The following is an 18,077-nucleotide window of genomic DNA, read 5'->3' on the forward strand; positions in this document are numbered from 1 at the left end:
AATGTGGATTTGCCTGATAGTTACTCCTCCCAATTAACACTCCCTAGCTCCTGCCTGATACTGACATAACTTGCTTTACTCCAATTCCATAGCTTCTCAAAAGATCCTGACTTATCCATGTTCCTAGCTATCTTAAAACTGAAGGAGTTTCCAAAATGATTCCACAATGCTGTCCCCCTGAAATGTCAGTCAACTGTCCAGGCTCATTAGCCAATACGAGGTCCAGTACGGCCCTTCCTGTAGTGGGCTACCCACATACCGATTCAAGTAACCCGCTTGGATGCACCAAATTCTGCCCCGTCTAAGCCACTTGCTCTAAGGGAGTCCCAGTTAATATTGGGGATTTTGAAGTCACTCAAAATGACAACTCTGTTTTCATTACACCTTTCCATAACTGGTCCACACATTTGTTCTCAAAGTCTCGGTGGCTGTTGAACGTACTATAGTATAATCCGAACACAGCAATTGCATCAATCTTATTTTTGTGCTCTCCTCATATTGCCTCAGTGGATGCGCCCTCCAGTACTACCTCTCTGAGTGCAAATGCAACATGATCCCTGATTAGTAATACTTCTCCTCCACCTCTTTTACCTTCCTTTATATCTCACCTAAAACAACAATACCCGGAAATGTTGAACGCCCAGTCCTGTCCCTCTCCAAACTAAATGCCTGTAATAGCTGCAACATCATGGTCCCACGTATTGAATCAGGCTGGAAGCTCATCTGCCTTATCCATAATAATCATTGCGTTGACATAAACACACTTCAGCCCAATGTCATCAGATCCTGAGTCGATAGGATATACACAAGAAGGACGGGATGGACCTTAATTGGCAGCAATCTCCGATATGTGGATGATTGGGATTTGCAGGTCGGTAGGATGTTCGCAAGAAGGACGGGATGGACCTGAACTGGCAGCAATCTCCTGGCAGGCAGGTTTTCTGTTGTCAAACAGGAGGGTTTAAACTAGTGTGGTCGTTGGGGGAGGGGGGAACAGTGGGAACCAGAGCTGTCGGTCCAGAAGTACACGACTGAGGCGGGGTTGGTGACTAATCCCAGTACAGCTAAGACCAACAACAAACAGACAGAGGTTACTGAACACAATGAGCCTGGCAGTCTGAAGTACACTGATTATAATGTGAGGAGTATGACAGGTAAGACGGATGAACTTGGAGCTTGGGTGAGTATATATCACTGCTATGTCAATATTATAGATATTTGTTTGAGAGAGGGACTCGGGAATCCCAATGATACACATATCGGAAGTTCTGCCTCCTCTACCAGATCTTTGCCCATGTATTTAACTCTACCTCCATCCTATTCCTCACCTCATTGGCGCATTGAATAATCTTGTCGCATGAAAATGTACATATCATTTCAGCACAACTCCGGCAATTACTTTTTCTTTAAAATGGACAGACTTGACAATAAATACTTAAGAGTGAGTTCATTAACTGGGAAAGAGGAGTCCTCTGAATTAGTCCAGTGATGACAGGATCTGATATCCATCACCTCCACCAAACCTGCTTGACAACGAACTCCATTTTTTCAGAGCGGCGGGGAGAGGAGGAAGAGTGAAGCGAGGGCTGCTGGGAAGGTTAGGGCTTAATTTATATCTGGGCTGTTGTTATACCGAGATACCACACGTATATCTCCCTAACGCCCCCCTCCACTAACCAGAAGAAAACGATCCTGTAAGGTAAGGCTTTTATATCTTATCCATCTTTTTCATTTATTTAAGTGCATTGTTTGGTTTTAGTTAGTTCATATAAAGGTAAGCTTACAATGGCAGGGGACCTCAGACGCGTGCCATGTGATTATTGCTTGATGTGGGAGCTTAGGAATGTGTCTGTCGTTCCTGACTCTTACACTTGCAGGAAATGTGTCCAGCTGCAGCTGTTGTTTAACCGCATGATGGCCCTGGAGCTGCGGATGGACTCACTGTGGAGCATCCGCGATGCTGAGGAGGGAGTGGATAGCACAGTTAGTGAACTGGTCACACCGCAGGTTAGGATTGCTGAGCGAGACAGTGAATGTCTCCAGCTACCACATGATGCAGAAATAACACATCCCCCGACCCACCATCGTTATTGTATTTAGCTAGTGCTGAATTTGTTTTTTTAAATTTTTAAATGTTTTTATATCTCTACTTATGCAACTTGTAACCAATAGATGAACAAAATTCAATTTAAGACAGATTCATATTTCGCAGAGTCCCAATTAGCCAATCAAATCACATCCTTCCTTGTCAAACTTGCACATTCTCATCTGAAAGAATTCTGCCAGACTTGTCAGCGAGACCTCTCCTTGACGAAGTCATGCTGACTCAGCCCTATTTTACGATGCACCTGCAAGTCCTACATTACAATGGCCCTGTTCTGCAGCGAAATATCCCAGGCCAAGCCATCTCCAGCTGCTTCATCAATGTCCTTCCCTCCATCATAAGTTCAAAGGTGGGAATGTACAATGACAAATGTGCAATTAATACCACCCACAACTCCCCAGTTTAAGTTTAACTTAGCACAATCCATTAGAGATTGGGCAACTTTGGATTTAGTCATAGCAATGAGAAAGTCCAATTGCTAGGCCCTAAGGGATCCTTCCATATCTGCAACAAATTCACCTGAACCTCCACACATATCATTTACTGCATCCGCTGCACCTGATGTGGCCTTTTCTATATTGGGGAGACAGGCCGCCTACTTGAGGAACGTTTCAGAGAACACCTCTGTGACACCCGGACCAACCAACCCAACCACCCCGTAGCTCAACAGTTCAACTACCCCTCCCACTCCACCAAGGACATGCAGGTCCTTGGACCCCTCCATCGCCAGACCATAGCAACACAACGGCTGGAGGAAGAGCACCTCATCTTCCACCTACGAACCCTCCAACCACAAGGGATGAACTCAGATTTCTCCAGTTTCCTCATTTCCCCTCACCCCACCTTGTTTCAGTCCCAACCCTCGAACTCAGCACCACCTTCCTAACCTGCAATCTTCTTCCTGATATCTCCGCCCCCACCCCCACTCTGGCCTATCACCCTCACCTTAACCTCCTTCCACCAATCGCATTTCCAACGCCCCTCCCCCAAGTCACTCCTCCCTACCTTTTATCTTAGCCTGCTTGACACACTTTGCTCATTCCTGAAGGACGTATGCCCGAAACATCGATTCTCCTGCTCCTTGGATGCTGCCTGACCTTCTGCGCTTTTTCAGCAACACATTTTCATCCTAAATTATTCACAAGGTTTATGAATAAAACATGCAAAACTGGCAGTGCGTACGTAAAAGGAGAGTGCAACTCTGTGTTCAAAATGCTACTTCAGGCTCCCTCAGAAATGACCTTTCTACACCACTCTGTACATTCCCCAAAATAAGAACAACAAGAGATTGTCCCACTATTTCCATCGCTGTGAGCATCATGTGGGGAGGAATACAATCTCCAAGGTTACACAGCATCCTGGCTTGAATCAATATCATTGTCCCTTCACTGTCACTTGGTTAGAATTCTGTGGCTCTCTTTGAAACATATCAGTTAGTGTCCCTGCACCATGAGGATCACTGGGGTTCACCACCATATTCTGAATGGAAATTAAACATAGGAAATAAATGCTGGTCTTGTTAACGGAATTCACCTTACAAGAACAACTGACAGGAATCTGCTCAATTAACGGCATCCATTCTAACCTGTCTGATTTCTAACGCAGTTTTAATGAGGCTTTTACTTTGACCTAAGCATCTGATCTTTCTGTAACTCCATGAAACTTCCACGAGTGCTTTCGCAATGCTGATTAAAAATCACATTTGCAAGTTGTGCTCATCATTCTGAAAGGGAGAGCCTTTTTGCACTTGAGAATGCTTTCATTATTTGTCAGTATCTAAAGGCAATAGCTACAAAGAAACTAAGATCAGGAGTAAGTGATTGGACAACTTGAACCAAGTCTGCCATGTAATAAGATCATGGATGATCTGATTGTGGCTATGCCCTATGACTTTAATTCATAATTCATAGCCGATAAACTGTCTGACTGTGTCTTAGAATATTCATTGTCTTACGTTTCATCACTCTCTGGGAGGGATGTTCCCACAGACGCAGAACCCTTTGAGATGGTTAAAACAATCACAAACTCCTTCACTGGGATATTCTCCAGTTTCCAGGAGTCCATCCATTTCTGGAAATCTCTCGCACAAATTGAAATATTGTTTCAGCATTCAACTTGAATAGACTACTCAGAATATTATGGGTTTAAAAGGGATCATGCGTCATTTGCCTAAACCCTAACTGATCCAAAGCCAATCTGACAACGTTCTTTCAGAGATAAATGCTCCTCACAGGAATCAGTTGAGTGAATCTTCTCTGGACTGCTTTTCATGTCATTGGGCCCTCAGCTCTCCTAATGTGGTCTCACCGTATCCTACAAAAGTGTAGGATATCTTCCCTACTCCTGAATGTATTCTCTTTCAAAAGGTTTGAAAATTTATATCGCCTCCCTATGATGTGCACGCAACGTGTTTTTTTTTGTTATCCAGGTGTCTGATTCCTCTGTGCCTCAGCTTTGCAATCTCTCCATTGGATTAATGCACCGTTTTTCATTCAAATCACCAATCTATTCAAACACAGACACATATTTCCTGCTATGCCCCATATACCAATATATCATTCACTTGACCCACTTCGAACTCTCTATAATATAATGAAGTGGAGGTCAACATCCATCTGATAATTAAAAGCAATGCACCCAGCGAAGAGAGTGTGACAAGTGATGTAACCCACTTCCTTTTTGACAACCCAGTTTGTTATAAAGGAATGGTTCAATGAAATGGAATCCTTTCACGCATTTTGTAATTAACAAGTACTATTTGATTGTCTAAGGGTGACACCGTGGCTCAGGGGCTAGCACTGCTGCCTCATAGTGCCAAAGACCCAGGCTTGATTCCAACCTCGGGCAACTGTCTATGTGTAGTTATCACATTCTACTCGTGTCTGCGTGGGGTCAAACACGTGCTCCTGTTTCCTCTCACAATCAATGATGTGCAGGTTACTTGAATTGGGCATGCCAAATTGCCCATAGTATTCACGGATGTGGAGGTTAGGTGCGTTAGTCAGGGGTAAATATAGTCAATAGTGTAGAGGATTGCATCTGAGTGGTTTACTCTTTGGAGGGCCTGTTCGTCCGAAGGGCCTGTTTCCCTACTCTATGTATTCTATGATTCTAACTTGAACAGTGAACAAATCACTAACAAACTGAACGAGCAGTCTGTAACTAATTACGTTTTCCGGAAAAAAAAACAAGATTTTCATGATATGCAGTTTCATTAATGCGGATTCCACTCATAAATCCAGTAGTACTAAGAGTAAAATTAAAACTTAGTTTCTCAAAGTTCATCCAGAATGGAATCTCTTGAAATTTCTGTATCTTATTCCGTCGTCTTTCTCTGCCTGAAATGCCTTCTCAGTTGTTTTCTGGTTTCAAGAATATTTGCTCAGCGTGTTGTGTACCTTTATTGATGGATAGAGGTTTTTAGGCAGGGCATGGAGATTTTTTGTGAGACCCCAATATTTCTTTCACAGATGACACTTCCCTGTCATCGTTTTTTTCAGCTAGCAGTGGACTCCCCCCCTCTGTCCAATTGCCTCTCTGTTATATATATCTCCTTGACACAATAAATTCTTAGTATATGATTAGTTTCATATTGTTAACGCAAAAATGGTTCCTAATCTCCAAGTGCCGTTTGAAGTTAATTGGCAGCATTTGAACTGTTGCCTGGATAAAAATGCTGCTTGGGCCTGCTAACTGAACGGGTTTGATCCATTCTTTCAATTTGGGCACCTGTAAACTGCTTACCACAGACATTTGTTCTTCTGTTGAATCACCAAAAAGCACCTTACCTTGTTAAAAGTCATCATGGTATTGCCAAAAATTTTGCAAGTTCGCCGCTTTCACTAACCAATAGACTGATATGCACACTGATACCTCCACCTCTATAATAATAGCCCGATCAAAAAATCCTGATGAAGATTTTTTTTAAAACTCTTATTTCAAAACCAGGCAGCTGTCGAATCTTCTCGATATTCCTTTCTTATTATTGGGGATTCTGCTTCCCAGGTCTTTGGTTGATAAAGGTCCCTGTCAGATTAGATTAGATTACTTACAGTATGGAAACAGGCCCTTCGGCCCAACAAGTCCACACCGCCCCGCCGAAGCGAAACTCACCCATACCCCTACATTTACCCCAGCACCTAACAGCTGACCTGCACATCTTTGGACTATGGGAGGAAACCCACGCAGACACGGGGAGAATATGCAAACTCCACACAGTCAGTCGCCTGAGGCGGGAATTGAACCCAGGTCTCTGGCGCTGTGAGGCAGCAGTGCTAACCACTGTGCCACCGTGCCGCCCTTGAGAGCAGATCTTTCTGCTGCCAGGCTGGACTTGTTAGCGGCTTGCTGCTCTTTGCAGCTCTGGCCAACTGTTCAAAATGTTTGATATTTATACCTTCAAAAATTGGATTGTTTTATTGGTTTTATTATTGTACAAACACTAAATACAAACTTGATTAGCATTTGGCGTCTTGGCACATTATTTAAACTGATTGGCTGAATTTAAATTTGAATTTGTTTCATAGCAACCCAGATAATGCTAGCTGTTTGACCAAATATTACATTTTTAATTTTTCCACTACTCTGGCCAGCCTTTCAAATCTCTTGAAGGTATATACACTTAAAGATTCATAACACTATCCACCCTATCTAACCCTCTGATTATCTTTTCTAGATCAATTCAGACAGCTCTCATCCTTCTTCTCTCGAATGAAAACAGCGACAACTACCTCAGACTTTCCTTATAAGACCTTCTCTCAAAAACAGGCAACATCCTTGTAAATCTCTTTTGCACCCTTTCCAAACGTTCCACGTCCTTCCTGTAATGTAGCAAGCAGAAATATACAGTACTCCAAGTGCGGCCACATCGGAGTTTTGTGCCCCTGCAGTATGATCATGTGGCTCCAAAATTCTATCCCTCTTCCAATAAAAGCTAACATACTCTACGCCTTCTTAACAAGCCTATTAAACAGATTGGCAACTTTCAGTGATCTACGTACATTGACACCGAGATCTCTCTGCTCGTGGACACTGCCAAGAATCTTACCATTGGCCCAGTACTCTTTATTCATTTTGCTCCTTCCAAAATGAATCACCTCACACTCTTGCACATTAACCTGAAGTTGCCACCTCTCAGCCCAGCTCTGTAGCTTATCTATGTCCCTCTGTAACCTGCAACATCGTTCAGCACTATCCACACTTCACCAACCTTAGTATCATCATTAAATTTACTACCACATCATTTTATGCCCTCATCTAGGTAATTTATTAAAATGACAAACAGCAGTAATTCCAACAAGGTCCTCTGTAGGAACTATAGTTTTTAGTGTAGTCTGTGAAAACAGAAAACATTGCTTTTGTGCCTTTGCCATTTTTGAGTTTTTCATCGTTATTTTGTCAGTTTCATCCTGCAAAGAGCCATCACTTAGTTTCACTCTGCGATTCTTTTTTATGTACTAGTGAAAGCTACAGGTATCAGTATTTATATTTCCGTTCATTTCTTGTCATAGCTTCTTTTAATGTTGTGTGTTAACCCTTTGCTGATTTTTTTTGTTTGTTTTCATCAATTCACAGGAAGTGGGTATTGTTGCGTAGGCCAGCATTTATTGCTCATCCTTGATTTCCCAGAGGGCAGTTAGGAGTTATCTACATTGATGTGGGTCCGGAGTCACATATCGGTCAGACCAGGTAAGGATGGCAGTTTCCTTCCACATAGGACATTAGTGAAACAGGTGAGCTTCTTCTGACAATCTACTCATGTTCACCATCAGTTTGGTAAAAACAATGACTGCAGATGCTTAAAAATACATACTGGATTAGTGGTGCTGGAAGAGCCCAGCAGTTCAGGCAGCATCCAACGAGTAGCGAAATCGACGTTTCGGGCAAAAGCCCTTCATCAGGAATAAAGGCAGCGAGCCTGAAGCATGGAGAGATAAGCTAGAGGAGGGTGGGGGTGGGGAGAGAGTAGCATAGAGTATAAAGGGTGAGTGGGGGAACGAGATGAAGGTGATAGGTCAAGGAGGAGAGGGTGGAGCGGATAGGTGGAAACGAAGATAGGCAGGTCGGACTAGTCAAGGAGACAGTAAGTGAGCTGGAAGTTTGAAATTAGGATGAGGTGGGGGAAGGGGAAATGAGGAAACTGTTGAAGTCCACATTGATGCCCTGGGGTTGAAGTGTTCCGATGTGGAAGATGAGGCATTCTTTCTCCAGGCGTCTGGTGGTGAAGGAGGCCCAGGACCTCCATGTCCTCGGCAGAGTGGGAGGGGGAGTTGAAATGTTGGGCCACGGGGCGGTTTGGTTGATTGTCAGAGATAGTCCAGGTAAATTTAAGGTCAGGGTGGAATGTGTTGGTGAAGTTGATGAATTGCTCAACCTCCTCCCGGGAGCACGAGGTGGCGCCAATGCAGTAATCAATGTAGCGGAGGAAGAGGTGGGGAGTGGTGCCGGTGTAATTACGGAAGATCAACTGTTCTACGTAGCCAACAAAGAGACAGGCATAGCTGGGGCCTGCACTATCTCTGACACCTCGCTCCCCTTCCTGGACCTCTCCATCTCCATTAGTGACGACCGACTTGACACTGACATTTTTTACAAACCCACTGACTCCCACAGCTACCTGGATTACACCTCCTCCCACCCTATCTCTTGCAAAAATGCCATCCCGTATTCCTAATTTCTCCGCCTCCGCCGTATCTGCTCCCAGGAGGACCAGTTCCACCATAGGACACACCAGATGGCCTCCTTCTTTAGAGATCGTCATTTCCCTTCCCACGTGGTTAAAGATGCCCTCCAACGCATCTCGTCCACATCCCGCACCTCCGCCCTCAGACCCCACCCCTCCAACCGTAACAAGGACAGAACGCCCCTGGTGCTCACCTTCCACCCTACAAACCTTCGCATCAACCAAATCATCCACCGACATTTCCGCCACCTCCAAAAGACCCCACCACCAGGGATATGTTTCCCTCCCCACCCCTTTCCGCCTTCCACAAAGACCGTTCCCTCCGTGACTACCTGGTCAAGTCCACACCACCCTACGACCCACCCTCCCATTCTGGCACTTACCCCTGCCACCGCAGGAACTGTAAAACCTGTGCCCACACCTCCTCACTCACCTCTATCCAAGGCCCTAAAGGAGCCTTCCACATCCATCAAAGTTTCACCTGCACATCCACTAATATCATTTATTGTATCCGTTGCTCCCGATGTGGTCTCCTCTACATTGGGGAGACTGGGCGCCTCCTAGCAGAGCGATTTAGGGAACATCTCCGAGACACCCGCACCAATCAACCAAACCGCCCCGTGGCCCAACATTTCAACTCCCCCTCCCACTCTGCCGAGGACATGGAGGTCCTGGGCCTCCTTCACCGCCGCTCCCTCACCACCAGACGCCTGGAGGAAGAACGCCTCATCTTCCGCCTCGGAACACTTCAACCCCAGGGCATCAATGTGGACTTCAACAGTTTCCTCATTTCCCCTTCCCCCACCTCATCCTAGTTTCAAACTTCCAGCTCACTTACTGTCTCCTTGACTTGTCCGACCTGACTATCTTCTTTTCCACCTATCCGCTCCACCCTCTCCTCCTTGACCTATCACCTTCATCTCCTCCCCCACTCACCCATTGTACTCTATGCTACTCTCTCCCCACCCCACCCTCCTCTAGCTTATCTCTCCATGCTTCGGGCTCAGTGCCTTTATTCCTGATGAAGGGCTTTTGCCCGAAACGTCGATTTCGCTGGTCGTTGGATGCTGCCTGAACGGCTGTGCTCTTCCAGCACCACTAATCCAGTACTCACCATCAGTTTGTTAATCCCAAATTTGAATTCAAATTCCACCATCTGCCATGGCAGGATTCGACCCCAGCTCACCAGAACATTGTCTGGGTCTCTCGATGAGCAGTTTAGCTGTAATGCACTAGGCCACCGCCTTACCCAATCTCCCGGAGCATGACTAACTTGTGCAGTATGATTTGCCCTAGTTTTTGCCCTCATGTTGTCGTTGAATTCCTTATCAAGACATGGATAAATTTTCTCTGTCATGCAATTCCTCTTCTCTCACAAATATACTTTAATTGAGAGGCATTTAGTATCCCCTTAAGTATTTGCCAAATTTCTTCATCTGTCCTGCCTTTGACTGTTCCCCCACACCCCACCAACACCTTCCTTAGGCCACTGTAAGTATCATTACCCTACACTAAGGCTCTCGTATGTGACTCTGTCCTCACTCTTTCAATCTAAATTTGAAACTACAGCATGTTGTGGTCATTCTTTTCAAGAGGATCCTTTCCTGCAAGATCGTTTTTCATTCCTTGCTTATATCAAAACTAAAGTACCCTGCTCTCTGGTTGGTTCCATGACATGTGTTCTTAGAAACTATCCTTCATATACTCTACGATTTGTTCTTGGAGCCTACCCTTTGCCAAGTTGATTAATTGATTCAATATGCACGTGTATCCCACCGTTGTTATCTTGTCACGAACCTTCATCATTTCCGACCTCAGAAGTATTTTAGGGAGACGGTGGCTGAAAATTACTCTTCCAAAGAGGTTTCTTCAGTTGCTTTTTATTTGCACCTGGACTGATTTTAATTTTGCTCCCTAGTGCCAATATCATTTCTTAATATAGCCTTGATATCATCCTTAACCAACACACCAATTCCACCTCCTTTACCTTCATGTCTATCCTTTCGGAATACGGAGTACCCATGGGCAGTTCACTGTCTAGTCCTGATCTTCCTGTAACCATGTTACAATCATCCTTACCAGGCCATACCCATTTATGTCTGTATCTACTGCCAGCTCAGAAATTTTATTCGAAATACTGTGTGCTTTTAGGCCTAAGGATTTTAAATAAGATTGTTTCGATTTATTTTTCCCCTTTAATAGTTTCTTGAGTACGAGCTCCTTGATCTCACACACCGCACTCCTTCACGAACCCCATACATTCCATCTTCATTTATTAATCGTTGACATACATCTCAATCATTTATTCCAATCGCCAACTAACATTTTGGACTGATTTGATTCCTTCTCGCAGCATCGTCATGAGACTCACCTCTACATTCTGCTCCGTTGCTGACCTGCTGCTTTGTTTCCCAGCCTCCTGGTTTATTAGTTTAGATCCACCCAATTTGCACGAGAAAACCTCCCCACTAGGATGTTGGTGCTCTTCCAGTTAAGATACAATCTCTCCATTTCTTAAAGCCCCCACCTGTCGTGGAAGAGGGCCCAATGATCCAGAAATCTGAAATCATCGCCCCTGAAGTAGCTCTTTTAACATATGTTAATCGTTACCTAATCCTTACCTCTTTTACACCAGGCATTGGGTGTAATTCAGACATTACAGAGAATTGTTTTCTCTCTCTCTCTCTCTCTCTCTCTCTCTCACACACACACACACACACACACACCCTTCATTACTTTGAAGAAGAATACCTGGAACCTTATAAATAATCAGAATGATAAGTGGAATGAAGAAATTAGTTAAAGGTAGGATGTGAGAAATTAGAGTAATGAACTTACTCCTGATTGATCAGAACAGACTAGGATGTGAACTTATTGCAGTGATCAAAATTATGGCAAAAAAACAGGGTAAAATAAGAATACTTCATTTCTCTTAGCTGGCATTACATCATCCCAGTTTCAAGATCATCGGCACAAGACGTTGGAGTGAGATAAGTCAAAAGCTCTTTATTGAGAGAGTTGTTAGGATTTGGAATGCCCTACCTGGGAGATTTGTGAATGAAGACTCAAGAGGGAAATGGATATATAATTTAACCTTCCCAAATTAAAGGGCAACAGTGATAGAGGTGGCAAATGGGAGGATTTGGGAGACACTTCCTCAGCTGATGCATACACACTGTTCCAATAGCCTCATTGTGTACATTAAAGTTCTGTTCTCTATCAGGTACAGATGCAAGTCAAAGCCAGTATCAGATTATTTCCAGCTGTAAATGTTGGCAAATATCTGATCATTTTGCTGTAGCATAACCATTTATAATGCAAGTATTGCAAGTTCAGCTTGATGATGAAGTCTAATTAGTACTCAGCACACGAATATTTTAAATTTTGTATCCCAACAAATAAAACAAATATTTCCTTTGCTTTGCCACAATACTCTTTCGAAAATGTCTGACTGTTTACTCACACGGATGTATGTTGTTCATTCTTTTTCACATTTCACATTAAATATCATTCATTCTGAAAATTGCAAGGTTTCAAATTGTTGTTCACTTCAATTTAATAACATAAATCATTTATTTAATCTAATATTCTCTGAATTATTGTCATTTTTCAATTGTTGGAAAATAACTGAAGCTCGCACATTTGGTGAGAAATTAAACTGATCGATTATGCATAAATATGTAAGAACGCAATTTCTATATTACTGTTCAATAGTTTTCTCACTCGAAAAATACAATCATTCAGAAGCCAACGACTTTCCAAATGTTGGAGCAACGATGTATTCATTTAAATACTGACAATGAGTGTGCAATTGCAGCGAGTTTTGAGAAGATTTTTAGCTCAGGTTGAAATTTTGGATGTAGGCTTCTTCGCTGAGCTGGGAGGTTCATTTCGAGATGTTTTACCATCTTCATCTTCAGTGGGCCTCAGGGGAACCAACGCTGAAACTTCCTGCTTTCTATTTATATGTTTGAGTTTCTTTGGGTTTGTGATGTCATTTCCTGTGGTGATGTTATTTCCTGCGGTGAAGTCACATCCTGTTCCTTTTCTCAGGGGTGATGGCTGAGGTCTAACTCGGTGTGTTTGTTGATAGAGTTCAAGTTGAAATGCAATGCTTCTCGGAATCCTCGTGCGTGCCTCTATTTGGTTTGTCCTAGGAGGGATGTGTTGCCCCAGTTGAAGTGGTGTCCTTCCTCATCCGTATGTGAGAATACTAGTGAGAGAGGATGATGTATTTTTGTGGTTACATGATGTTCATGTATGCAAAAGCATGTAATTGTGATCACCACTATAGTCAGATAACATGTTCTTTGTTCGGTATTAAATAAAATATACAATCTTTATTTTTGTATCATAAAATGTTGGCAGGAAAGTATATTTTAGTTCCATAAATATAACATCAACCTAATTATTTTCAGAGGTGATGCAATTATTGTTTGGTTAAATAATGATATTTCACACTTTTGTGAATCACAGTTCACGATCATAGCAAATATCTGATTTTATCAGATCAGATTGCAATCATAACCTACATTGAAAAAAGACTTTAAAAGATTTGAATTCATGCACAGCTGCCTGTGATACTGGGTAAGACATTTGTCTGCTCTTAAATGAATCCAGAGAGCTTCCACCTGGGTCAGGGCAGTCATTCAAACATTATTTCACAACAAATTATTTCGACTCCATCTTCGGTCTGAGCCTTGACTGGGGGCAGATGAATGGACATGAAGTCTCAGAATCACATCGCACAAGTTACTTATGGTGATTATATCTGGCCTGCCTCCCAGACTCCAAGCATCTGCTATCTGGACCAGACACTGGGTAAAGACAAGTTGACAGTATTCTGCAGCACATTGTGTCTCGCAAAGAAAGCTCCAAACCCGTCTCCAATAAATGTCACCTTCACATTCACCAGTATACAAATAAAATTGTACATCTCTGTTGATGGACAAAAAAATAATACATGGGTCAACCAACAAAATCTATCTGAAGAAAACAGCAGCAAATGACAAGTCCAGAATCACCTTAATAACAGAACTTGACAGATTCTGTCTGGTGTAGGTCATCACACACATGTTGTACTGGTACTCAGGTGACTGTAAAAATGCACCCCAGAAGTGGACGCCTTGGCCCAAGGCCCCTACAGAGCTTCCTGATCTCACACACATCACTCCCTCACACATTCAACAATTGAAAAGAATCCACATGCTGAGTGAAACATAGAACAGTACAGGGTAGACCCTTTGGCCTTGACATCCTGCCGACTCTTTATCCTACTCTAACATCAGACTAACCTACATACCCTTCATTATACTATCATTCAATTGCCTATCCAATCGTCTCTTAATATATCCCCAATGCAGCTGACTCTACTACAGTTGCCAGCAGTACATTCCAACCATCCACCATTCTCTATGAAAGGAACCTACCTCTGACATCTCCATTCAACCTTCCTCCACTTACCTTTAGGTTTTTCGCCCTTGTGATAGATATTTGCATCATGGGAAAAAGTATCTCGCTATCCACTCTATCTTTGCCTCTCGTCATCTTATAAACCTCTAACAAGTCATCTCTCATACTTCTTTGTATTCATCAAATGCAACTTTCCAGAACTAAGTAATGGAGAAAGTGAGAACTGCAGATCCTGATGAACTGCTGATTCCCAAAGCTTTGACTCTCCTGTTCCTCAGATGCTGCCCCAATGGCTGTGCTTTGCCAGCACCACACGTTTCGACTCTGATCCCCAGTACCTGCAGTTCTCACTTTCTCCATTACTTCGAGCTCTCCCCTCTGCACACTGAACAGGGAATTAATCAGCAGAAACCCGTTGCATGTGGAGCTGACTGTTTAGTTCTGGAAAGCTGCATTTGATGAATACATTTATTAAAAGAGAAATTACAATTCAACAAATATTCATTCATTCCCAGAGGTATAGGATTGGTTCATGAATTGGGCAGCTTGAGAACAAACAATGAATGACGAACGAACTCCGCGTTATAGAGTATTCCAGGTGTTACATTCCAGGCTGGATTTTGTTTACCTTAATGCTGGGAATGTTATCGGATAAACAGATGTGATAACGGAATGAGGTGAAATGGAGAGTTGTGACATTTTTGCCATCACAGAGATGTGTTTGAGGGAGGTCAGGGCTGACAACTCAATGTCCTGTCGTACAAGATCTCGAAGCACGACAGGAGAGGTGGTAAAAGAGGAAAGGGGGTAGCATTACTAATTGTGGAGAAAGTTACTGCAGTAAGAAGGATCTAATGAGGCTTGGTGGTTAGGGCTCAGGATCAAAACCATGAAGACACACCGCTGGGGATATATTATAGACTCCCAAACAAAACAAAGTACAGGAGCTGATATAGAACCAATTTACTGAGGTGTGCTAATACAACAATGGGGTCATTATATTCAGGCATTTCACTTCCAAACATTCATTCGGACAGTGATAACATTTTTAAGAGGGGACAGATGCCTTGAAATTTATTCCTGGGAGCTTGTTATGTCAACGTGTAGCAGATACAACAATGGGCGGGGCTGTGCTGGGCCTCACCGTGGGGAACGACGCCAGTCAGATGTTGCAGGCAGGATTGGGTTGAGCATGAAAGGACCAGTGACCGTGTCTCCTATGTCTTGAGTTTGCTAAGGAAAAGACCCAGAAATGTTTGAAAAATAAAAGCTTCTTGGATTTTGGAGACCGATTTTATGAAAAATATATGACAGGATCTGGCCAAAGTGCAGATGCTTCTGGGTGCAACTGTAGCAGAACAGCGTGGGGCGCTAGTTAGGGGGTCACTTGAACAAAATGTAATTGATGACAGTATCGGCCCAGCATGTTACACCGAAGATAAATTTTAGGAACACAAGCCCAGAGAACCTCGGGTGTCGACACATTTCCGAACAGAATTAAAAAGGAAAAAGAAGCTTAAAGCAGTTACAAAGTGAGCAGGTCCACGGAGGTCCGAAAAGAATATAGAAAGTGTAGGGCAAAACTTAAAAAGTCAGTAGAAGAGCAGAAATGTTGGCGGGGAGTTAAAACATTCGAGGGTAGAGATGAGCAAGAATTCAAAGACATTCTTTCGAGTTATTAAGGGGAAGAGGTAACGCGGGAGAGAATGGGGAGTATTAAGGACCAAGGGGGCAGCCTGTGCACGGAGCCAGAGAATATGTTAAACACTGACTTTCTTTCGGTCTTCAGTTTGAAGAAGGAGTTCCTGGATTCAAGGAGAGTGACCGTGTGATCCTTGAGTGAATTGATACAGAAGCTGGCAATGAATTGGAAGTTTTTGTGGGATAGAGAGTAGTCAAATGTACAGACCAGAATGCGCTGTATCTTAGGCTGACGTGAGGAGAATACTGTCTCTTAACTTTTCATTTTTGTTTTGCCTCTGGCCACAGAGAAGGTGTGATAGGACAGGATAATATCTAATATTGATACAACTTTCAAACAGAGTGCTAGAAATACCGCATGGGGTTAAAGACCACCAAGTCTCACATCAGTGAGAGGGAAATCATGTTCGAAAATTCTTCGGGCTGTTGAGGCTGGCTCATTAAATATCTTTAGGATTGAGGCAGACATTCTCATACAAGGTTTATGGGGAAAATGCAGACAAGTGGAATGGGGGATTATCAAAATCGATCTCACCTAATTGAGTGGAAAAGCAGACTCAGTGAGCGGATAGACATATTGTTGGCCCTGTGTCGAATTGTATCATTTTTTCAATCGCCTTGTATTCTCTGGAACATCAACCTCTCTCGCTGTGGAGTGAGACACAGTTTGGAATGCAGTCGATAGATTCATGGAATTAATAAATGCAGTACTCTTAGACAGAAAGGACCAAGGGACTGTGACAACGCAGATTGGCTGCCGGGGTCAAGATTAGCATCAGCGCAGTTAGCACTACCAGAAGGAAAATCTCAGTAAGACATCTTCCAAGGCCAATCAGTGATCTTGGATGGAGAGCAGGTAGTTAGTGGCCAGGTGTCAAGGAGTGCTTAATGCCCAAGTGCTACATCACTGAGTGTCTCCCTCCTTCCCTAACCAAAACTAAATGTGAAGGGGTAGAGAGACATGCGGTTGGTAGCAGAGTCAGGAGTAATGTTTGGCTCAAGAGGTTTTGGACAACAGCAGCTCAGCGAAAACTACAGGCAAGCTCAAAAAAAAGTCCTTTAAACTTTAGTCTTGCAGCAATGGAGATGGCAGTTAGGACTGTTGATACGGGATGTGGGGAGCTCAGAGAAATTCCCACAGTCCTTGGTAACTACACGTGTGGAAAATGCACCCAGCTGCAACTCCTGGGAGACCGTGTTCGGGAGCTGGAGCTGGATGCACTCAGGATCATCTGAGATATTGAGAACTTCATCGATAAGAGCTTTCGTGTTGTGGTCACACCCAAGACTCGCCCCAATCATATTTCTGTAATGACTATAATATCCCAGTCCCGCATTAAGATCCATGTTGTGAGTACATTAGGTTTACCTATCTGACCTGTTGCATTTAAATAAGGGCAATTTAATCCAACATGAGTCCTTGCTCCCTGTTGTGTTCAAGACAGAGAGGAAGTTGGCGACCACCTGGAATGGGGAACGGAGTAGGCAGAGAATGCAGGAATACCCTATGGCAATTCTCCACAAAAACAAGTACACCGATTTGGAACCTGTTCAGGGTAAATACAATCCAGGGGAAAGCAGCAGTCGCCAAGGTTGGTGGCATTACCATTGACTCTGGGGCACAGTGGGAAAGGGTAACAGTTAACAGGACCTTAGAGATAGTAGAGTCGATTGTTAGAGGGACAGACCGGAGATTCTGTGGCTTCAAATGGGAATCCAGAATGTTGAGTTACCGCCCAGGTGCCAGGGTCCAGGATGTCTCCGAGCGGCTGCAGAACATTCTCAAGGGGGAGGGGGAGAAGCCAGAAATCATTATGCACGTTGGCACAAATGACACGGGTCGATGTCGGAATGAGGTCGGACACAGTGATTAGTGAGAGCTGGGAGAAAAGTTAAAAACCAGGACCTTGACCATGGTCATCTCCTGATTACTTCCATTGTAATGAGCTAGTGAAAGTAGGAACAGGAGGATATGGCAGATAAATAAGTAACTAAAGAATTGGTGCAGGGGTGGGGGGCAGAGAGATTCAGATTTTTACATTGTTGTCTTTTCTGTGACAGAGTTGACCTGATCAGGAGGGACAGGTGGTGCATGCACTGGGAATGGGACCAGGATCTTGTTGGCGAATTTTGTTCATGCTACAAGGGAGGATTTAAACTATATTGGCGAGGAGCAAT

General features: G+C 43.5%; 1 long non-coding RNA gene across 2 annotated transcripts in view; it reads right to left on the minus strand.

Moving 5' to 3' along the window:
* Positions 1–12,835: 12,835 nt before the first annotated feature.
* The window catches only part of LOC140468632 (uncharacterized), a 642,185-nt gene continuing 636,943 nt past the window's right edge, over positions 12,836–18,077 (minus strand). For both annotated transcript variants that reach the window (XR_011955757.1, XR_011955758.1), the window contains one exon: positions 12,836–12,999. This is a non-coding gene — a long non-coding RNA (uncharacterized lncRNA). The remainder of the gene's footprint in view (positions 13,000–18,077) is intronic.

This window comes from Chiloscyllium punctatum, chromosome 47, assembly GCF_047496795.1.
Source record: "Chiloscyllium punctatum isolate Juve2018m chromosome 47, sChiPun1.3, whole genome shotgun sequence".
Lineage (NCBI taxonomy): Eukaryota > Metazoa > Chordata > Chondrichthyes > Orectolobiformes > Hemiscylliidae > Chiloscyllium > Chiloscyllium punctatum.